Source organism: Elephas maximus, chromosome 10 (assembly GCF_024166365.1).
Source record: "Elephas maximus indicus isolate mEleMax1 chromosome 10, mEleMax1 primary haplotype, whole genome shotgun sequence".
NCBI lineage: Eukaryota > Metazoa > Chordata > Mammalia > Proboscidea > Elephantidae > Elephas > Elephas maximus.
The window spans coordinates 54,893,606-54,917,634 of NC_064828.1; positions in this window are offsets into that span (position 1 = coordinate 54,893,606).

A 24,029-nucleotide genomic window follows, 5' to 3' on the forward strand; every position below is an offset into this window, starting at 1 on the left:
ACTCCATCCTATAGGATTGCTATGAGTCGGAATCGACTTGAAGGCAACAGGTTTTTTTTTTTATTATTATTTTTACCCTCAATAAATAGGGCTTAATAAGGAACATAGATGTGAATCAAATAATTGCATTGCAGTAGACCTACACAGGAAAAATGGAGCACAATGTTTTCAAAAGATTTCACAAAGGAAATGTGACTTCAAGAATTCTTCTTCCAAATCAGGTAGCTGACTATGGCATGAAACAGGGGATTGTGGGGTTAGAGAACATTTTAAACAGAAATACTAGTTGTTATAAGACAGAGAAATGACATTAAATGACATGTCCCCAAAACTGCAAGTAGTTTGGTAAGTTGTGTACTAGTTTCCTACTACTGCATAACACATTACCACAAATTTAGCAATTAAAACAACAAAAAAATTATTATCAAACAGATTTCTTTGGTCAGGAATCTGGTCTGTTTTTGTTGGGTCCTGTGATGGTTTAAGGATAATTCATTTTTTCAATTCTGTGTTTAATAAATGGTTTTGTTTTTTGGTTTGTGTGTTCGTTGCTTTACATGGAAGCAGTTTTGTGTCTCAGTTTTAAATTCGAGATTGGTATAAAAAGACCTATATATAAGAAGAGTCTAGAGAAAAATTCAGAACACGGAGTAATGGCTAGGAGGACGTTGTTGTCAAAAAGCTTTCTTTTTCTTCTAGATGATATCGGTAAGGTAATATCAATTTGTAGCTGGGGAGATCTATCCTAGAGGAAATTGTGAAGCGAGAAACTTTATCATCCATGTTCCTCTCAAGATGTGCTGTCTTTGCTTCTGACACAGGCAGATACAGGAACAGAACCCTTCTCTGCAAATCTCCTTCACTTCTGGGCAATTTTGCCATCCTCCGATGTTATTCCTAGTATTTTGTTTTGAGCTTTTCTCTATAGCATGATTCCCCACTACATGTTTTGTTTCCCAGTACATTTGGCTGTAGTTTTGTTAGCACTTAAATATATAACTTTTTTTTTTTTACAACCTATTCCGCTGACTCTTTGCCTTTGTTTTTGAACACTGTCTTGTTGCCAAGTCATGCTGAAGCCCATTTGGGGAGGGAAGGGGGGAGATAAAAGTTATTATAAACTACTTTAACTTATAAATGTATTTCCTGTTATTTATATAAATGAGATACCTTTTATAGTAAAAGGTGACTAGTTACTTATGAATATCAGTATCAAGTGCATTGCACCAGTCAGGCTGAAATTGAATAATGAAACTTGAGAGTTGGAAGGACTTTAGAGATTATTTAATAATGCAGATCCTACATTTGCATACAGATAAGGAGACAGATAACATTAGTAGAAGTTGAATTTCTTTTGTAAGGTCATATAATTAGTCCGAGTCTGAAAAAAAAATCTGTCTTTGCAGAGCTTTTTTCTACTATATCCCGCTGCTTCTGTTGGTCTGGCATTCAGGAAATCCTCTTAAAAGTCATCAGGTGTGAATAGTACTAGAAAATGCTAATATATTATGTGCCAGAAGGTGTTAAAGGAGAGGGGTGAACTGGAGACATAAAGGCATGATATACATCTGCACATAGAGTGTAATTGTAGTCATGACAGAGATAGAAATATATTAAGAGAAAATGACATAGAACTGAGCTTTGAAGAAGTCTAACGTTAATTAAAAAAAAAAATACTGTTGAGCCATTTTTGAATCATGTTGATTCCATGTGTGTCAGAGCACAACTGTGCTCCGTAGGATTTTCAATGGCTGATTTTTTGGAAGTAGATCACCAGGCCATTCTTCCAAGGTGACTCTGGGTGGACTCAAACCACCAACCTTTACAGCAGCACTATGAGACCAAGGGGAATGGCCAGAAAGTTAGGAGAAAAATTGAAACAGACTAAGGGAAGAGATTCTCTCAAGGAGGAAATAAAATGAAGGAGAACGTGAGTAAAATAAGAGTGAAACATGTTCATTAGATTTACATTGAATTTACATAGATATGGGTCATCTGTGCCATAAGAAAAAGTTGTTTCATTAGATCGATAAGGCAAAATTTAGATGCAAGTTATTAGGAGAGTTCTTGCAAGGTGAACATGAGATATTTAATGAATAGTGGTCATTTTTTTAAAAGTTTTGCTGTGAAGGGGAAAATTAATATTAACTGTTAGTTGGAGGGGGAATAAGGGATGGCTTTACGTGTTTTCTGTTAAGTTTTTAAAATGATAATAGGAAGATAAGATTTTAATGGTAAATTAGGAAGATGTGTGAGAGAGCAGATACTCAATAATGGAAGATCTTGGAGAAGGCCGGACGGAATGAGAGACAACAAAGAACATCAGGAGAAAAATTGGTCTGATGTACATGGGTGTGATTTGAGAAAGTTGAGGTGTTTTCTGTTGTGATGACTTCTGTTTTCTCAGGGAAACTGAAGAGGTGAAGTTGTATGTTGAAAAGGAAGGAAAAAGGGGAAAGAATCAACTTCTGGAAATTTTGAAGTAACTATTGAAGTTTTTCTTTTTTTATTATTGAAGTGAGTTGAAAAGTATGTTAATTAATAAAAAAAGTTTTTGGGGGGCAAAACCAAAATAAGAACATTAGTTTCCTGACGATATATGATTATATTACAATTCTTCTCAGGTAGATACTCAAATTTAAAGAAAACAAAAGTGAGCATTTAAAAATATTATTTAATATCTATGTTGAGACATTAAAGGAGTAAAAGGTTAATACCAATGATGTCTTATGTGTGAAGATTTTCTAAAATATATCTATTGCTCATATTCACTTTATTTAAATGAAAGAAAAGTAAATCTACTTATTTATCTTGAAGATTTTAAATATTTGTATTTTAAAAGGTCAGAAAGATTGTGTAAGAGCTTAAATATCAAAGAAGAGGAGAGTTTGAAGTCCTGATTTCCATTTAAACAAATATTTGAGTTACACAGCTAATATTGATACCTGGTTACCAGATGCAGGCTAATTCAGCCGTATCAATTAATATTCCCATCAGCAGGTTACGAGAGTGTCTGTCCCACCTAATTTTTGCCAACCATATTAAATATGCAAATTATTATTTTTTAAAAGATGAGAAAAAGCATTATGAAGGGAAAAGCTGAATTGCATTGTTAATTTGTTTCATTTTCATCCTGAATTTCAATATTCTTATACCGTGTGCTTATCCTTTTTTTTTTTAAATATGTACACACAGATCCCATTTTTCTATTTGAGGTTTAGTGATCTTTCAATTGATTTTTATGAGCTTTTGTTATACTAAAGTATTATTCTTTTGTCTTATTTGAAAGAAAGAAATTGTTTCTTAACTCATTATTTGTTTTTTAACATTCTTTAGGGTTTTTGATTATATACTGTAAAGGTTAAGCCCACAAAGTCTAAGATTGGACAGAGCTGTTTTGCTAAGTACCTGCATTGCATTTTAGCAGTGCCCCCTCCCACGCACTCCAGAGAGCACAAACCCTGGTTAATAGTTTTGTTTTGTAACCATGGTACCAAAGAGTTTGCAGGCAATTTGCAGCAACTTGTCATCATAGTTTATCGATAACAGTGAGACTGATGATTTGCACATGGCCTCAGGGGCTCTGTTTTGGGAACTGTTTACGTAACAAGAATATGTGTAAGTGACCATCGGGGGTATAAGCAATCCTGATTTGGTTTCAAGGTACTTGCACAATGGACGTTATTTCTCATAATTTATGACATAGTGTGATGGCTGAAAGACAACACGGTAAAGTAAAGCATTTTCTCCAAATGTGCAGTGACAAATGAATAGAATATGGAGCATTTAAGAAAAATAAAATAATAATGATGATGGTAATTATTATGTATTGAGAGCTCATCTTATTCTGGACCCTGTGTATGCATCGTCTCAGTTAACACTCCCAGTTAAATTATAACATGACCCATGCCATCAAGTCAATTCCGATTCATGGTGACCCTATAGGACAGAGAACTGCCCCATAGGGTTTCCAAGGAACTGCTGGTGGATTTGAATTGCCAGCCTTTTGGTTTGCAGCCAAATGCTTAACCACTGAGCCACCAGGGCTCCAAATTATAATATAGTGCTTACATGGTGTAAAAGAAAAAAATTTGTTTAGAGAGGCTAAGTAATTGCCACGATTTTACTCAGATATTAAAAGATAGACTGATTCCAAAAGCTGAACTCTTAGAGTTCTTTACTTAATAAACAAGTGTGCTTGCTATGTTCTAAGTATTCTTCTAGTGCCACCAAAATTAATAACTCATTGAAGTTTCATAATAACTCAATGAGGTAAATGGTATTATTAAACTCTCCGTTTTACAGATAAGGGAGCTTCACCCTCTAAGAAAGCAGACGAGCTGGGATTCAAATGCAGGCAGTCAGCTCCAAACTACCTCTCATAAGGCTGTACTGACCAGTAAAAAATAAACCTTTTTATTGAATACTGACTGTAGTAGGCATACAGCTAAAAATTTTTATGCCACCTGTAGATAATGAAAGGAACCCTGGTGGCACAGTGGTTACAGTGCTCGGATGCTAACCAAAAGGTCAACGGTTCAAAAGGTCAGCGGTTTTAACCCACCAGCCGCTCCGTGGGAGAAAGATGTGGCGATCTGCTTCCAAAAAAATTTAGTCTTGGAAACTCTATGGAGCAGTTCTACTCTATCCTATAGGGTGGTTATGAGTTGGAATTGACTCCTTGGCAGTGGCTTATTTTTTACTGGTACAAAAACATAAACAAAATCGTAAGTTAATGGTCATATATAAGAATGTGTGTTATCTAATTATTCCCTACGACTCCTGTTCTTCCGGTGATTTGATATGCTGAAAGAAAAAGAAATAGATAAAAATAATTATAATGCAGTCAACAGTGTAATAAGTTCTCTAAAATGGTCACAGAGGACAAAGGGAAAGACGATTAATTGAACCTGGGTGAAGAGTAAAAAAAAAAACAAAAATCAAACTCGTTGCCATTGAGTCAATTCTGATTCATAGTGACCGTATAGGACAGAGCAGAACTGCCTGCAGGGTTTCCAAGGAGCACCTGGTAGATTCGAACTGCAGACCTTTTGGATAGCAGCGATAGCTCTTAACCACTACAACATGAGGGTTAAGAGCAGAGGGTATAAATACAACATAGTCACTTTTAAGCTGGTCCTTGAAGGAGAATCAACTGTTCCTCCAGGATTCTCAGCAACATAATGGCTTGATCAAAGTCACACAGCCCAGATATTACAGAAGACAGTGAGTAATCTAGTGCAGTTGACTATTTTACTGTTCGGTGATTGTGTTAGGAGAAAAAGAAGTAAGAGTGTAACAATACGTGACTGCAAAAGAAAAAACATTTTTAAAAATAATTTCAGTATGTCATATTTGCTAAGCGTTTAAAATATTCTACCTAATTTATTCTGACAACTCTTTCAGATAGATGTTATGGTCTTCATTTTACAGATGAAGAAACTGAGGTAAAGTGAAGGTATATTTCTTACCCAGCATGACACAATTTTTAAATGGCAGATGCAGGTTCTAAAGCTAAGTCTCTCTGTCTCCAAAGCTCACACAATTTTTGTAACCCAATGATTATTTATCTGAATATATACACGAAGAAAATAGTTTGAACTTCTGTAGATAATTAGGAACTAGTTTAAAAAAGACGAAGATAAAGAAGCAGGGGATGGATTAAGACACCATTTTCTTTTTCTTTCTCGTTAATTTTTTTAGGACAAGGCAATATATTGGTTCAAAGCTTTCAGTAGGATGACAAAAACACAATAGCTAACTTTGAACAAATCACTGAAAAATAAAATCCATATGAGCTGGTGCACATAGCAATATGCCCTTCAAACTCTTTGTAGTCAGTGCCAGATCTGATAATAACACATACCATCCTCTAACCTCTAAACACAAAGACAAACACACCTTCTTGAAATATATATCCTTGCATTGTGTGTATAATTAAATCATATGTTTCAGTTGATCTATTCAATACATTACCATCTGTTATGGATTGATTGTGCCCCCCAAAATATGTATTGTAAATCCTGACCTCTATACCTGTGGTTGAAGCCCCGGTGGTGCAATGGTTAAGCACTTGGCTGCTAACCAAATGGAGAGCAATTTGAATCCACCAGCAGCTCTTTGGAAACCCTATGGGGCAGTTCTGCTCTGTCCTATAGGGTCAGTATGAGTCGCAATTGACTTGACAGCAACCATTTTTTTTTTAATACCTGTAGTTATAATTCTATTTAGAATGGGTTTTCTTTGTTATGTTAATATGGCAGTATTAGTGTAGGGTGCATTTTAAGTCAATGTTTTTTGAGGTATAAAACAGCAGATTAAGGAAGCAAGCAAGTAAGCAGAAATGGAGGGAAAGATATATGCCACAAGATTGCCAAGGAGCTTAGAAACAGAAGCTGAAAAGAGGCAAGGATTCTCCTCAGAGTCTACAGAGAGAGAGAGAAAGATCCTGTCCCTAGAGCTGACATTCTGAATTCAGACTTCTAACCTCCTAAAAAAAGGTGTTAAAAAGCAAAGATGTCACTTTGAAGACTAAGGTATGCCTGACCAAAACCATGGTATTTTCAATTGCCTTGAGTGGACACAAAAGCTGGACAATGAAAAAGAAGAATTGATGCCTTTGAATTATGGTGTTGGCAAAGACTATCAAATATAACATGGACTGCCAGAAAAATAATTAAGTCTGTCTTGAAAGAAGTACAGCCAGGGTGCTCTTTGGAAGTGAGGATAGTGAGACTTCATTTTATATACTTTAGACATGTTATCAGGAGGGACCAGACCCTAGAGAAGGACATCATGTTTGGTAAGGTAGAGGGTCAGCGAAAAAGAGGAAAACCCTCAATGAGATGGATTGACACAGTGGCTGCAACAATGGGCTCAAACATAACAATGATTGTGAGGATGGGGCAGGCCAGGCAGCGTTTTGTTCTGTTATGCATAGGGCCACTATGAATCGGAACAGACTTGATGTCATCTAACAACAACAAAAGCCTCCTAAATGAAAAAAAATTCTGTTTGTGAAAGCCACAGACTTGTGGCATTCATGTTATAACAGCACTAGATAACTAAAACAGAATTTGATACCGAAGTGAGGGGTGCTGCTCTAACAGATACCTAAAATGTCAAAGTGTTTTTCAACTGGGTTTTTTTTTTTAATGGGTAGAATGGGTAATGGGTAGAATCTGGAGAAATTTCGTTGTGCTTCATAATAAGGCCCTAGATTACGTTCAAGAGACTGTTGGTAGAATTATGGACATCAAAGGCAATTCTGGTCAGGGCTCAGAAAGAAGTGAAGAGAGGTAGAAAGAAAGTCTATAAAGTCTCTATCATTTTAGAGAATACATATGGCCTGTTGCTAGTAATGTGGACATGAAGTATGCTTCTGGTGAGGCTTGAAAAGTAATTAACATGTAATTGGACAATGGAGAAAGGGTGATACTTTTTATGCAATGGCAAAGAACTTGTATAATTTATGTTCAAATATTTGGTGGAAGGTAGAAATTGTAAGTGATGAACTTGGGTATTTGGCTGAGGAGATTTCTAAGCAAGATCTTAAAGTGACGGCATGGTTTCTCCACCAGTATGTGGGAAGACAGAGATAGACTTAAAAACAAACTGTGCAAAATGAAACCAGAGCTTACAGATTTGGAAAATTCTTTTGTACAAATTAAGGACACATGCTTGAAACTTTCACCAAGGACTTGGTGACTCAAGCTTTTGTTGAAAAGATTAAGCCTGTGACTGATAGATCCATTCAACCGCCATAGCAGAAATCCCATTAGCTTAGACTGAAAGGGAAAGAGACAATAGTACAAAATGAAAGAAAGCTGCGTACCTCCTGGAATTCTACAGGCTGGAAATGGGCTAATTGAGCAGCTTGGTTCCAAATTTCTGTTGACCCTCAAGAAAAGAAAAAGATCATCCCTGGAGCAGTTTGGAGATTAGCAGAACTGTTGGAAGGAGCACTGCCTCAGTGGGAAGCAGAGCTACCACAGTTTCAAAGGGTGGAGCCACAGGGTCCTAGGTTTCAAAGAATCAGATCTTCACAGACTCAGTTCGGCACTATGGGTGTGCGGGGTGTGCAGACTACACTGGGTGACACTGTCAGAAGGGGTGAAAGCAAAATGACTGTCTATAAAATGTTTGTGTACTGTTTCAGCAGAAATTTAAAGTTTTTAATCAGTACATCCTTGTAGTTAGTTATAACTACAAAAACAATTTTCATAAGCCCAGCTTACATGTATCAATATACCTGCAAGGCTTAAACTGTGTTAATTTTCTTTTTGAAGCTTCTAATGAGCTCTGTTCAGAGCTCATTATTACCCAATTACAATGACACTTCGAACCACTTGGTTTCCTCTACACATGCTACAAGCACACACTTGTTTCATTGCTGCTGGTGTTTTTATAGTTGCTGATTCTGTCAAATTTTCTGGTGTTTTGGCTACAATACTATGGTAAGTTGTATTTGTGAATCTATATCAATAACTTTTTTGAGAATGAAATAGTAATTAAAGGAAAAGAAGGCGAAAAATAAAAAAGGGGCTAATAATGTGACTAATGATGTTGTAATTCAATGTGGAAAGATTTTACAAAACAATTTTGTTGTTAGTATTTATAAAATCTAAGAACTATTATGTTTAAGCAATTTACAACTATATTCTATTATTCACTTATTATTCTATGATTAAAATTAATAATAAACATTACTGAGGACTTTGTATGGTCTGGTATGGGAGAAAGTCCATGAAGGTGGTGACATCATGAATTACTGCAGTTGGTGACACCAACCCTAGTGATGCCACTGCACTGCCACCCAAAAATAAGGGGGCAGGGCTGCCATGCCCAAAGGCCTAGAGAATGTGGTCAGCGCCCAAAGCTGAGTGGACAGGGCTGCCATGCCCAAAGGGTAAGAGAACAAGGCCTGCCAGGGCCCAAGGGAATGATGTTGCCACTCAGATGCACTAGGAGAATGGAACCACTCAAAGCTGAGGAAGCAGGGTTGCCATCCCAGTGGGCCTGGAAAACAGAGCTGAATCCCAGGACTGAGGGGCCTTCACCCAGAATTCAGAGGATGTGGCCTACACCTGGAGTCTTGAGGGAAGTTCCATTGTCCAGATGGTCCTGGAGAACAGAGGGTTATTTTCAAGCTTTCAGAGCTAACATAATTTGTACTGCTGGGTTATTGACTTGCTCATTGCTCTTTATTCCTTCTTTCCCTCAAATTTCCCCCATTTATGATGGAAACGTATACCTTCTGCCTGTTCCACCATTGTACTTTGGAGTCAGATAACTTGTATTCCAGATCTCATAGGCTCACAGAAGAAGAGGGATTTTGCCTCAAGATGGAATGTGCCTATTATTTCTATTATTCAGAAGATGAGATTTTGGAGTTGGATTTGATTTAATACTTTTGGGATAATGTGATGTGTTTTGCATGTGGGAAGAACTTGAATTTTTTTAGGTACTGAAGGATGAAATTTTATGGATTGAATTGTGTGCCCCAAAAATGTGTGTTGTAGAGGCAGAGCCAACATGGCGCTAAAGACAGTAGCACTATGCTGTCCTTCTGCAGTAAAGACCTGAAAAACTAAGTAAAACTGGTACAAATGTCAATCCTGGAACCCTAAGAATCAAAAGAAGGAATAAAAAACTTGATCGAGCACTGAATGAAATAAGAAAGTTTAAGGGATTGAATTGTGTTCCCCCAAGAATTTGTGTCAACTTGATTAGGCTATGTGTAGTTGTCGTCCATTTTGTGATTTTCCTATGTGTTAAAAATCATGATCTCTGCCTGTGGTTAAAAGGATTACTCAGGTCACTTCCCTGATCCAAAAGGGAGTTTCCCTGGGGTGTGGCCTGCACCACACTTTATCTCTCAAGAGATGAAAGGAAAGTGAAGCAAGCAGAGAGTTGGTGACCTCATACCACCAAGAAAGTGGCACCAGGAGCAGAGTGCATCTTGTAGACACCAGGTTCCCTCACCTGAGAAGCTCCTCGACCAGGGAAGATTAAGGACAAGGAATCTTCCTCCAGAGCCAACACAGACAGAAAGTTTTCTCCTGAAGCCGATGCCCTGAATTTGGATTTGCAACCTACTAGACTGTGAGATAAAAAATTTCTCTTTGTTAAAGCCATCCAATTGTGGTATTTCTGTTATGGCAGCACTAGATGACTAAGACAGAAAGTGACAGAGAACAGAGAATGAAGAGAGCTATGGAGTGGAGGTCCCCTACCAGCTAATGTGGCATGAATTGGCCATCTTGGACTACAGCCAACAAGGAATGCAGACAGGGAATATGGGAAGACAACTTCACAGAGATTCCAACAGGAGATAGAGCACCTGGTAACCAGGGATACATGCTTTTTCACTCCAATCTTCTTCCCTGTATAAGGTGTGCCACAAACTACTCCCCCCCCACCCCTCCACACCCGCTGGACCTGCTCTGCTGCACCGTAGCTGAGTGACTGGCCCTGCCCACCTGGAGAAGGTAGTGAGAAGTATCCTGCCCACAGGTGAGCAAGCAACAAAACATGCCCAGCTTGGCTTCCCAGACATAACCAAATGAAACAAAAAATCAGGATGAAACAAACAAATCTATAATCAATAAATGAAGAAAGTAATTCCTGAATGCCCTGGAGACAGCAGACAATATCAAAACATATTAAAAAAAAAAAAAAAAGGACAGGATGGCTCCAGAAAGTAACCAAAATAAAAGGCAAGATGACCTTCAATAGAAGAAAAGGCTCTGGAACTGCATGATAGGAAATTCAAAACTCTAATATTCAGGATTCCCCAATAGATGAAGGAAAATGCAGGCAAAAATAAGGAAAAAATAGACAAAATTATGGAAAATACAGACAAAATCAGGGGAAATACAGACAAAGCAATAGAAAAATTGAAAATAATACAAGTATAAAATCTCAAAATAAATAAACAACTAGAAATCATACAAAAACAGCAATTAGAAATTCAAAAGATAAACAACAAGATTTCAGAAATGGACAGTGCAATATGTTTTAGGAGCAAATTTGAAACAATGGAACACAGGATGAGTGAAATTGGAGACAAATCCTTGGATACCACTTTGAGGAAAAATCGGAGAAAAGAGTGAAGAAAAATTCAGAAACCCTGAGAAAAATGTGGAATGCAATCAAAAACAAAAATTTGTGTGTGATCGGCATTCCAGAACAATGGGAGAAAATGGAAAACACACAGAGAATCATTGAAGATTTGCTGAGAGAAGATTTCCCCAACATCATGAAAGACGTAAAGCTGACCATCCAAGAAGCTCAACGAACCCCGTATAGGGTACACCTCTAAAGAAAATCATGAAAACATATAATAATCACCCTCGCTAAAACCAAAGACAAAGGAAGAATCCTGAAAGTAGCATGAGAAAAACAAAAAGTCATATACAAAGGGAAAACAATAAGACAGCTCTGATTAGTATAGACCAAAACCCATTGCCCTGGAGTCAATTCCAACTCATAGAGACCCTACAGGACAGAGTAGAACCGCCCCATAGGGTTTCCATGGTTGTAATTTTTACAGAAGCTGACTCTCACATATTTCTCTCACGAAGAGGCTGGTAGGTTTGAATTGCTGACCTTTTGGTTAGCAGCTAAGTACTTATCCACCGCACTACCAGGGCTCCAATATTAGTGTAGGGTGTGTCTTTAACTAGTCACTTTTGAGATAAAAGAGCACATTAGGCACAGAAGAAAGCAGACACAGGAGGATGACCAACACTATCTAAAGACAATGGAGGCCTACCAATCTACAGGCCCAGAACTCCAAGGATGACCAACTACCAAAGTGAAACAAAGTTTTTCCCTGAGAGACAACAAAGACAGAGAAAGCCTTTCCCTGGAGCTGGTGCCCTGTGAGAAAATAAATTTCTATTTGTTAAAGCCACCCATTTGTGGTATTTCTGCTATAGCAGCACTAAGAAACTAAGACAGGTATGGAAAGGATATTGGCCTTTATTCTTAACAAAATATGGCAATACTAAAAGATTTAAAAATTAAAATGGCAAGATAAAAAATTGTGTTTTACATCTATTACTCTTGAAGCAATACAACACATAGCAGGCCAAGTACACCACTTAAAAAAATGTTGCAGAAATTCAGGGAGAAAACGAAAGAGATTTAGAGTACTTTGTATTTATAAGTGTCCATTTTGATCTGGCACTTCTAAAATAATTTATTTCATTCATGCAAATTATATTTTACACACATAAAAAATCTGGTTCCCATGATTTTCTCTTTAGACCTAACACCTCTGGTCCATTCTAATATTAGTTTTTCTATATATTTCTTGTCTTATGACCACTTTTTGTTTGATCCCATTTTATACCAGCCATTATTGTATCATCTCTGTGTTTAACTACAATTTGATTTTATTTAATTTCTTTTTATTTGTATAAGACTTTAAGAAATGTGTTTGGCTCCCACGATCCTACTCCAGACACAACTAAAGTGGATAAATGACATGGAACTCCCCCATTCAGCTTCAGGGCCTCTGGAATTTATAGGCTGGGTTCATGATTCATTCACCTGATGGGTCCCCATAAGGGGAGGAGGATTGTACAGTGATGAAGAAATGGGAGAATTGAGGGTTATAACTGAGGTATAACTTATATGACTGAAGGAGTGATGGAGTCATGAAAAAGGAGATGTCAAAGAAGATTGCTCATCTTCTGGCTTTGGTCAATCGGAGGATGTTTATTTCATTCTCTAAAACAAAGAACGTAGACTAAAAATGGACAGAAAAATGCTGATTTCTGCTTTAAACATGTTGATTTAAAAATATACACTAGGCAAATTAGAGGTCAAGATATAAAAATTCAAGTTTAGTGATAAAGAGCTGGTAACATTCAAAACATAGCTGGTAGTTTAAGTTATTGGAGTAAGATTCCCTAGAAAAGTATGTAAGAGAAGAGAAGAAAAAGACACAAGAGGAAGGACTATGAGAAGAGAGGAGAGGAGTTAGAGAAGACAGCGTAAAAGAGGAGAAAGCATAGAATGAATAAAGAAAAATAAAAGACGTCAGGCACTGTCTTGGTTACTTAGCGCTGCTATAACAGAAATACCACAAGGAGATGGCTTTAACAGAGAGAAACTTATTCTCTCACAGTCTAGTAGACTAACATTCCTAATTCAGGGTGCCAGCTCCAGGGGAAGGGTTTCTCTCTCTGTCAGCTCTGGAGGAAGATCCTTGTCATCAATCTTCCCCTGGTCAAGGAGTTTCTCAGCACAGGGTACCTGGGTCCAAAGGACGCACTAAGCTCTCAGTGCTTCTTTCTTGGTGGTATGAGGTCCCCATGTCTCTCTCCCCACTGCTGTCTTTTATACCTCAAAATCAATTGGCTTAAAAACACAATCTAATCTTGTAGATTGAGTCCTGTCTCATTAACATAACTTCCACTAATCTCATCTCATTAACTTCATAGAGAGACCAGTGGAGTATCTTAGATGGCCCTTCACAGGCTTTTAAGACCCCAGATGCCACTCACCAAAGTAGAATATAGAACATTTTCTTAATAAACTATGTTAAGCCAATTGAGTTAGATGCTCCCAGAGGCCATGGTCCCCACAGCCCTCAGCCCAGCAATTTGGTCCTTCAGGGAGTTTGGATGTGTCTATGGAGCTTCCATGACCTTGCTTGTACAAGTTGTGCTGGCTTCCCCAGTATTGTGTACTGTCTTACCCTTCACCAAAGTTAACACTTATCTATAGTCTATTGAGTATTTTTCCCTCCAACCCCTTCCCTCCCTCATAAACAGCAAAGATTTTTTCTTTTTGTGTGTAAACCTCTTCATGAGATTTTACAGTAGTGGTCTCATACAACATTTGTCCTTTTGTGACTGACTTATTTTCCTCAGCATAATGCCCTCCAGATTCATCTATGTTATGAGATGCTTTGCAGATTCGTTGTTGTTCTTTATCGTTGCATAAAACTCCATTGTGTGTATGTACCATAATTTATCCATTCACCTATTAATGAGCAGCTAGATTGTTTCCATCTTTTTGCTATTGTGAACAATGCTGCAGTGAATATCTATTTGTGTGGCAGCTCTTATTTCTCTTGGATGTATTCCTAGGAGCGGAATTGCTAGATCACATGGTATTTCTCTTTCTAGCTAAGGAAGCACCATCTCATTTTCCAAAATGGTTGTATCATTTTGTATTCCCACCAGCTGTGCATAAGAGTTCCAATATCTCTGCACCCTCTCCAACATTTGTCATTTCCTATTTTATTGATTCATGCCAGTAATGCCGGGGTGAGATAATATCTTATTGTGGTTTTGATTTGCATTTCTCTAATGGCTAGTGATCTTGAGCATTTCCACATGTGTCTATCAGCCACTTAAATGCCTTCTTTGGTGAAGTGTCTGTTCATTTCCTTTGCCCATTTTTTAATTGGATTGTCTTTTTGTTGTGGAGGTGTTGGATTTTCCTGTAGATTTTAGAGATTATAACTTTGTCTGATTCGTAATAGCCAAAGTTTTTTCCTCAGTCTGCAGGTTTTCTTTTTATCCTTTTGGTGAAGATCCCAATTATCTAGCTTATCTTCCAGAGTTGCTGTGTTGTTGGCTATTGTTTGTATCCTGTTAATGCCATGCGTTAAGTCCTCTAGCATTGATCCTATTTTTTCTTCTATGAACTTTATAGTTTTTGGCTAAATATTTAGGTCTTTGATCCATTTTTGAATTAATTTTTGTGTATGGTGTGAAGTATGGGTCCTGTTTCATTTTTTTGCAAATGGACATCCAGTTTTGCCAGCACTATTTGTTAAAAGGATTGTCTTTTCCCAATTTAATATACTTTGGGCCCTTGTTGAAGATCAGTTGACTATAGGTGGATGGATTTACATCTGGGTTCTCAATTCTGTTCCGTTTGTCAATGTATCTGTTGTTGTACCAGTACCAGGCTATTTTGACTACTGTAGCTGTATGGTAGGTTCTGAGGACAGGTAGTGCGAGTCCTCCTACTTTAGTCTTCCTCTTCAGTAGTGCTTTACTTATCCAGGGCTTCTTCCCTTTCCATATAAAGTTAATTATTAATTTTTCCATGTCTTTAAAGAATGTTGTTGGTATTTCCATTGAGATTGCATTGTATTTGTGAATTGCTTTGGGTAGAATTGTCATTTTCACAATGTTGAGTCTACTTATCCATGAACATGGTATGTTTTTCCATTTACGTAGGTCTCTTTTGGTTTCTTGCAGTAGTGTTTTGTAGTTTTCTTTGTATAGGTCTTTTACATCCCTGGTTAGATTTATTCCTAAGCATTTTGTTTTTTTAGGGGCAAATATAAATGGTATTGTTTTCCTGACTTCCTTTTCATCATTCTCTTTATTGGTGTATAGGAATCCAAAGGATTTTTGTATGTTTATCTTGTATCCTGCTATTTTGATGAATCTATTATTTCCAATAGTTTTCTCATGGAGCCTTTTGGGTTTTGTATGCATAGTATCATTTCCACAAAAGGGACAGCTTTACTTCTTCATTAACAATCTGGATGCCCTTTATTTCTTTTACTTGCCTTATTGCTCTAGCTAGGGCTTCCAGCACAATGTTAAATAGGACTGGTGATAAAGGGCATCCTTGTCTTGTTCCTCTTCTCATGGGAATATTTTCGGCCTCTCTCCATTAAGAATGATATTGGCTGTTGTTTTTGCTTAGATGCCTTTTATTATGTTGAGAAATTTCCCTTCTGTACCTATTTTATTGAGAGTTTTTATCAGGAATGGGTGTTGGCCTTTTCCATGTCAATTGAGAAGATCATGTGATTCTTTTCTTTCCTTTTATTTATGTGGTGGATTATGTTGGTTGATTTTCTAATGTTGAACCATCCTTGCATACCTGGTATGAATACTACTTGGTCATGGTATATTATTTTTTTGATATGATGCTGAATTCTTTTGGCTAGAATTTGTTGTGAATCTTTGCATCTATATTCATGACAGATATTGGTCTGTAATTTTCTTTTTTTGTGTGGTGTATTTGCCTGGTTTTGGTGTTAAGGTTATGCTGGCTTCATAGAATGAATTTGGAAGTATCACTTCTTTTTCTATGTTTTGAAGTAGTTTGAGTAGTACTGGTGTAAGCTCTTCTCTGAATGTTTGGTAGAATTCTCCAGTGAAGCCATCTGGGCCAGGGCTTTTTTTAGTTGGGATTTTTAAATTACCTTTCAGTCTCTTCTCTTGTTATGATTCTGTTCAGATTTTCAACATAATTTTGTGTTAGTTTGGGTAGGGATTGTATTTCTAGATATTTGTCCCTTTCCTCTAGGTTTTCCAATTTGTTGGAGTATTTTTTTTTCATAATACTCTGTTACGATCCTTTTTATGTCAGCTGGGTCTTTTGTAATGTTCCCCATTTCATTTCTTATTTGGGTTAGTTGTGTTCTCTCCTGTTTTTCTTTTATCAATTTGACCAGTGGTTTGTTGATTTTGCTGATCCTTTCAAAGAACCAACTTTTGGTTTTGTTGATTCTTTCTATTGTTTTTTTCTATTCTCTATTTCAAATATTTCTGCTTTAATCTTTATTATCTCCTTTCTTCTGGTGGCTGTGGGCTTTTTTTGCTGTTCTCTTTCTATTTCTCCAAGTTGTTTAGCTAATGTCTTATTTTGTCCCTTTCTTCTTTTTTGATGTGTGCATCTAGTGCTATAAATTGACCTCTGAGTACTGCTTTTACTGTGTCCCAAAGCTTTTGGTATGATGCACTTTCATTCTCATTTGATTCTAGGAATTTTTTGATTCCATCTCTAATTTCTTCTATTACCCAGTGGTTTTTAAGCAGGTTGTTATTCAAGAAACACTGGTGGCTTAGGGGTTAAGTGCTATGGCTGCTAACCAAAGAGTCAGCAGTTTGAATCTGCGAGGCACTCCTTGGAAACTCTACGGGGCAGTTCTACTCTGTCCCGTAGGGTCGCTGTGAGTCAGAATAAACTTGACGGCACTAGGTTTGGTTTTTTTTTTTTTTAATTCAGATTCGCCATGTAATTGATTTTTTTTTTCCTTGTTGTACCTGTTGTTAATTTCTATTTTGATGGCATTGTGATCAGAGAAGACACTTTGTATTATGTTAATGTTTTGAATTTTGTTGAGGATTGGTGTGTGGCTTAGTTGTGATTTATTCTGGAGAACATTCCATATGAGTTGGAAAATAATGTGTAATTTGCAGCTGTTGGGTAGAGTGTTCTATATATATCTATGAGGTCAAGTTGTCTGATTGAACCCCTTTAGCTCTTCTGCATCTTTGTTGAGTTTCTTCTTGAACATCTGTCCTTTACTGAGAGTGGCATGTTGAAGTCTCCTACTATTTTTGTGGAACTGTCAGTTTCTGTTTTCAGTGTTTAAGTTAGAGTTTTTTGTTTTTTTTTTTAAATGTATTTTGAAGCCCTGTCATTGGATGCATAGATGTTTATTATGGTTATGTCTTCATGATGGATCATCCCTTTAATCATTATATAGCGCCATTCTTTACCTTTTATGACGGATTTTGTTTTAAAGTCTATTTTTTCCTGAGGTTAGTATTGCCACTCCTGCTCTTTTTTGGTAGTTATTTGCTTGATATATTTTTTTCCATCATTTGATTTTTAATAAATTTACATCCTTGTTTCTAAGGTGTATCTCTTGTAGACAGCATATTGCTGGATCCTGTTTTCCTTGTTCCTCTTAATTTCCTGTGCAGAATTCCTTTTGTTTGTGGATTTCTTTTTTTTTTTTTTTTGTAGATTTTGTTTTTACTGAGACTTTATGTTTTTCTTCTTTATTTTGTTGATGAAGTTTGTTAACTTTCTTTGTGGTTACCTTGAAATTTACCCTTATTTTCCTAGGTTTGAATGAGTCTATTATTTCTTGGTATCACCTTGCCTTTCTCTCCATTAGAAAGTTCTATACCTAAGTGTTTATTCCCTCTTTTATTGTTCTGACATTGTTGTCATTTACAGATTAACCTCTCTGGTTCACTGTTGTAATTCTTTTGGTTTTGGATAGCCCTTGAGGATGCATTTCCTAGGTTGGTATCTGGCTGGTATGATATTGCATCCTAGATTCAGGCATGGTCTGATGTTGTTGTTCTCAAACTGAGGGACTCCCTTTAATAATTCTTGTATTTTGGTTTGGTTTTTACATACTTCCTTAATTTCTGTTAATCTGGAAATGTCCTAATTTCACCATCATATTTGAATGAGAGTTTTGTAGGCTATATTATTCTTGGTTGTTAATTTTTTCTTTCAAGATTTTGTGTATGTTATCCCATTGCCTTCTTGCCTGCATGGTTTCTGCCAAATAATCAAAACTTAGTCTTATTGTTTCCCCTCAGTATGTGACTTTTCACTTTTCTCAAGCTGCTTGCATCTCTGACAGAAGTCCAAGATGGTGAATCCATGCTGCATCAGGTGATAGAGGACCTCCGTTCATATCTCTTCTCGCTCTCTGTTCTTTGTCAGTTTCTTATTCCATTCACTGCTTGGCTGAGTTCTTTATCTCTTCATTTGATGCCTAGGGTTCCAGGATTGATGTTTGTCTCTGTTTTACTTAGTTTTTTGGGTCTTTGCTGTGGAGGGATGGCGTCGTGGTGCTTCTGTCTGTAGCACCATGTTGGCTCTGCCCTGTAACTCTCTTCTTTGCCTGTTGATCCAGAGGCATGAGGAACCCAAACTGGCCAAGTGGCATTCTTATCTTCCAGTTCAATGGCATCAGTGATGTGTCTTCAGGTGGGAGTATTCCATCCTTTGGAACTAAGACTGCTAGACCCACATAACATGAGGTTGTAGGGACAGGTAGCAAAAATTTTGTGAGTGGATCATTAGGGGTAATAGTAAGTGGTGCCACTCCCATTTCCACCTCTTAATTCCTGGACATATGACTTCTGATTATGGGAGAAACAGCACCACATACTGACTCTGGTTCAAAGCATATACAGACTCCTGGAGAACACTGACCCAAGCCTGCAAGGTATTGCCAGTTAGCTGTCACCATAATGTGTCTTTAGAAGGCCATTCCATTGTTCTGTCAAGCCAGCTGCTTCAGCATGATGGTGAATATGGTAAGACCAGTGAATTCCATGAGCGTGAATCCTTTGCCACACTTTATTTGCTGTGAAGTGAATCCTTTGATCTGAGGCAATGATATGTTGGATTCCATGATGGTTGACAGGCTTTCTGTAAATTCATGGATGGTAGTTTTGGCAGAAGCATTGCATTCAGGGTGGGCAAATCTGCACTTAGAGTATCTATTCCAGTAAGAACAAAATGCTTCCCTTTCCATGATGGAAGCATTCCAATGTAATCAACCTGCTACTTGGTTCCTGGCTGATAACCTTGAGTCTGCTGGCGGACTGGGCCCTTAGCAGTGGCTATAGCCAGGTAGGGCTCGGTGAGTGGAAGTCCATGTTTCTAGTCTCATGCATAACCTTAATCCCTGCCTCCGTGGCCACTTTGTTCATGATTCCATTGGGCAATGACAGGAGTGGCTGCGGAAAGAGGATGACTGATTTCTACAGAATGCATCATCCTATCAACTTGATGGTTCAAATCCTCCTCTGCTGAGGTCACTCTTGGGTGAGCATTCATATGAGACACAAATATCTTCACTTCTTTGTCCCATTCAGACAGGTCTATCCATATACCTCTTCCCCATAAATCCTTGTCTCCAATTTTCCAATCATGTTTCTTCCAACTCCCTGACCATCCAGCCAAACCATTGGTCACAGCCCATGAATCAGTATACAGTCACACATATGGCAATTTCTCCTTTCAGGCAAAATGAGCAACCAGATGCACTGCTTGAAGTTCTACCCATTGGGAGGATTTCCCTTCACTGCTGTCCTTCAGGGAGGTCCCATGAAGAGCCTATAGTACTGCCACTGTCTACTTTTTAGTGGTGCCTGCATATCATACAGAACCATCTGTAAACCAGGCAGAAGTTTTCTCTTCCTTTGTTAACTAATCATAAGGAACTCCCCTTGAGGCCACAGGTGCAGACTGGGAGATGGTAGGTAATGTGACAAGAGTGGAGAACCTGGGCTTTTGGGCCACTCCCTCATGCGTCTTACTTATGCCTTCAGCTCCTGCTCCATCCCCAACTTATATGTATCACTTCCATTTAATGATGGAGTATCACTGTGTGCATCTAACTTTTTGAATCTGTGGGTCAGACAACACCCAGTTTGTGATGGGCAGCTCAGGTCACATAGTAACTTGGTGTCCCATTTTTAAGCATTCAGTCTCTACTAATTTCCAGAAACAAGCCAAAAACTGTTTCTCAAAAGGAGAGTAGTTATCTGTAGAAGATGGCAGAGATTTTCCCCCAAGTCCTAAGAATCTGTGCTGTGGTTCACCAAGAAAGACCTGCCAAAGTCTCCAAACAGTATCTCTATCTGCCACTGATACTTAAGCACCAATGGATCAGCTGGATCATATGGTCCAAGGCAGCCTGAACCTGTTGTAGCATATTCTTTTGTTCTGGGCCCCAATTAACACCAGCATCTTTTTGCGTCACTTGGTTTTTGGCAATACAGTGTGGTCCTTCCTTAAGGGGACCCAGTCTCCCCTTCATTCAAGGAGTTGTGGGTGTGTAAATTGGCTCAAGTCTGAGAATTGATTGAGGGGCCCTGACTCTATTCTGGCAATTCAAGTTAGACTGCTGTTCACTTGACCTAGAATTCATCTGCTTGTACAGATCAAGTAAATAATTAGTAGATTTTTGATCTACTTCACTACTAGGGACATAATGACTAAGTAAGCAATGCCATAAGTCCTTAAGAGTCATACTATTCAGATTACTGCTTTGACTCCCTTGCGCAGTACATAACAACGCCCACCTTGTCTTTTTCCATTGTATGCTGCTACTTGGCCCCTACTAGTGCAGGGTCCTATCAACTCCATCATACTTAGGTATCTTAATTCAGTTAGGGCAGTTTCCACTCTGAAATCTGACTTACATAAAATAAGCAATCACAGCAGCCCTCAAGGATGCTGGGGTTTCCTTTCCAAATTTGTTCCTCACAGTTTTGATAAAACTGTGGCACTACATTCTGCATCTGTGGGTATAACCTGATAAATACGCTCTAACATGCAATTTTCCATAAGCCTTTGGATACCTTCTTCTAAAGTACACCAAGGCAGTTGGGGTACTCCACATTGATTTGGTGTAGACCACCATGTAATCCATGCTTCAACAAACCAACAAAATAACTACTAGATTCTTTCTTAACCTCTCGAGCTGAAACACTGAGTGAAGAATCTGCTTAGTGGACCCATAACAATAAACTCAGACTGATCCAACTTTATGTACCTGGTGCCATCATCTGACACGATTAATAGCCGTTCCGACACATATTCCCTAGGTTTCTGTTTGTATGTTAGAAAAGTCATGCAGTTCTCTTGGAAGTGTAGCTTACCTCCTGCTGGGTCACATGTTGTACTTCACTTTTTGGGGTTTGCTGGTACTCAGTTCTAGTTATAGGCCTGGAAGCAGAAATGGGTGGTGGGAATGTGTTTTGAGAACATCCAACAATATTTTGTAAGGAATCTGCCTCAGCAGATACCCAAGCAATGACACAGATGCTTCCCCAGGGAATAACTCAGATATAGGCTTTTCAGACACAGTTGGGTTATTCTTATCATATGAGTGTGAGAGGATTAAATGGTTTAACTGGGTATGGTGGCTTAGCAGACAAAAATGGAGTAATCTCTTCAACTGAGAGTGACGGGGCCTGTTCTGTTGACAGGAGTGATTCAATGGAATTTAGGGGCTCGGTGTCCCCAGCTTTCTGTTTATCTGCCAATCGACCCCCATCCCAAGTTTCATCAACTCATTTCTTCCTAATCAATGCCTCACTTTAACTTCAGACATCATTTGAGGTTGGGAATCCAACTGGCATTGTAATTCGGTCACTCTTATGATAAGATTCTGGGTTTGATTTTTGGCAATGTTAGCTCTGTTATTACAAGAAATAAGATTTTATTTCAGAGTACTAATTGCAACTTTGAAGCCATTTATTTGATACTTGAGCTTTGACCCTGAAGCCCAAATCTCATCTCTTTCTTTCACCACTTTGTCTAGTGAAAGTAGAACCAACCAACCAGCTACTGTATGCTTCTTTTTTTTTTACTGTGAATTTTTTTAACTTTTTTTTTATTAGCTTTTATTAAGCTTCAAGTGAACGTTTACAAATCCAATCAGTCTGTCACATATAAGTTTACATACATCTCACTCCTTACTCCCTCTTGCTCTCCCCCTCTTGAGTCAGCCCTTTCAGTCTCTCCTTTCTTGACAATTTTGCCGGCTTCCCTCTCTCTCTATCCTCCCATCCCCCCTCCAGACAAGAGTTGCCAACACAGTCTCAAGTGTCCAGCTGATATAATTAGCTCACTCTTCATCAGCGTCTCTCTCCCACCCACTGTCCAGTTCCTTTCATGTCTGATGAGTTGTCTTCAGGGATGGTTCCTGTCCTGTGCCAACAGAAGGTCTGGGGACCATGGCCGCCGGGATTCCTCTAGTCTCAGTCAGACCATTAAGTTTGGTCTTTTTATGAGAATTTGGAGTCTGTATCCCACTGATCTCCTGCTCCCTCAGGGGTCCTATGCTGTGCTCCCTGTGAGGGCAGTCATCGATTGTGGCCAGGCACCAACTAGTTCTTCTGGTCTCAGGATGATGTAGGTCTCTGGTTCCTGTGGCCCTTTCTGTCTCTTGGGCTCTTAGTTGTCGTGTGGCCTTGGTGTTCTTCATTTTCCTTTGCTCCAGGTGGGTTGAGACCAATTGATGCATCTTAGATGGCCGCTTGTTAGCAGTTAAGACCCCAGACGCCACATTTCAAAGTGGGATGCAGAATGATTTCATAATAGAATTATATTGCCAATTGACTTAGAAGTCCCCGCAAACTATGTTCTCCAGACCGCCGCCCTTGCTCCGTTGACCTTTGAGCATTCATTTTATCCTGGAAACTTCTTTGCTTTTGGTCCAGTACAATTGAGCTGACTTTCCATGTATTGAGTGTTGTCTTTCCCTTCACCTAAAGCAGTTCTTATCTACTGATTATTCAATAAAAAACTCTCTCCCACCCTCCCTCCCTCCCCCCCTCGTAACCACAAAAGTATGTGTTCTTCTCAGGTTTACTATTTCTCAAGATCTTATAATAGTGGTCTTATACAATATTTGTCCTTTTGCCTCTGACTAATTTCGCTCAGCATAGTGCCTTCCAGGTTCCTCCCTGTTATGAAATGTTTCAGAGATTCGTCACTGTTCTTTATCGATGCGTAGTATTCCATTGTGTGAATATACCACAGTTTATTTAACCATTCATCCGTTGATGGACACCTTGGTTGCTTCCAGCTTTTTGCTATTGTAAACAGAGCTGCAATAAACATGGGTGTGCATATATCTGTTTGTATGAAGGCTCTTGTATCTCTAGGGTATATTCCCAGGAGTGGGATTTTTTATGGTAGTTCTATTTCTAACTGTTTAAGATAATGCCAGATAGATTTCCAAAGTGGTTGTACCATTTTACATTCCCACCAGCAGTGTATAAGAGTTCCAATCTCTCCGCAGCCTCTCCAACATTTATTATTTTGTGTTTTTTGGATTAATGCCAGCCTTGCTGGTGTGAGATGGAATCTCATCGTAGTTTTAATTTGCATTTCTCTAATGGCTAATGATCGAGAGCATTTTCTCATGTATCTGTTGGCTGCCTGAATATCTTCTTTAGTGAAATGTGTGTTCATATCGTTTGTCCACTTTTTGATTGGGTTGTTTGTCTTTTTGTGGTTGAGTTTTGACAGAATCATGTAGATTTTAGAGATCAGGCGCTGGTCGGAGATGTCAGAGCTGAAAATTCTTTCCCAATCTGTAGGTGGTCTTTTTACTCATTTGGTGAAGTCTTTAGATGAGCATAGGTGTTTGATTTTTAGGAGCTCCCAGTTATCTGGTTTCTCTTCATCATTTTTGGTAATGTTTTGTATTCTGTTTATGCCTTGTATTAGGGCTCCTAGGGTTGACCCTATTTTTTCTTCCA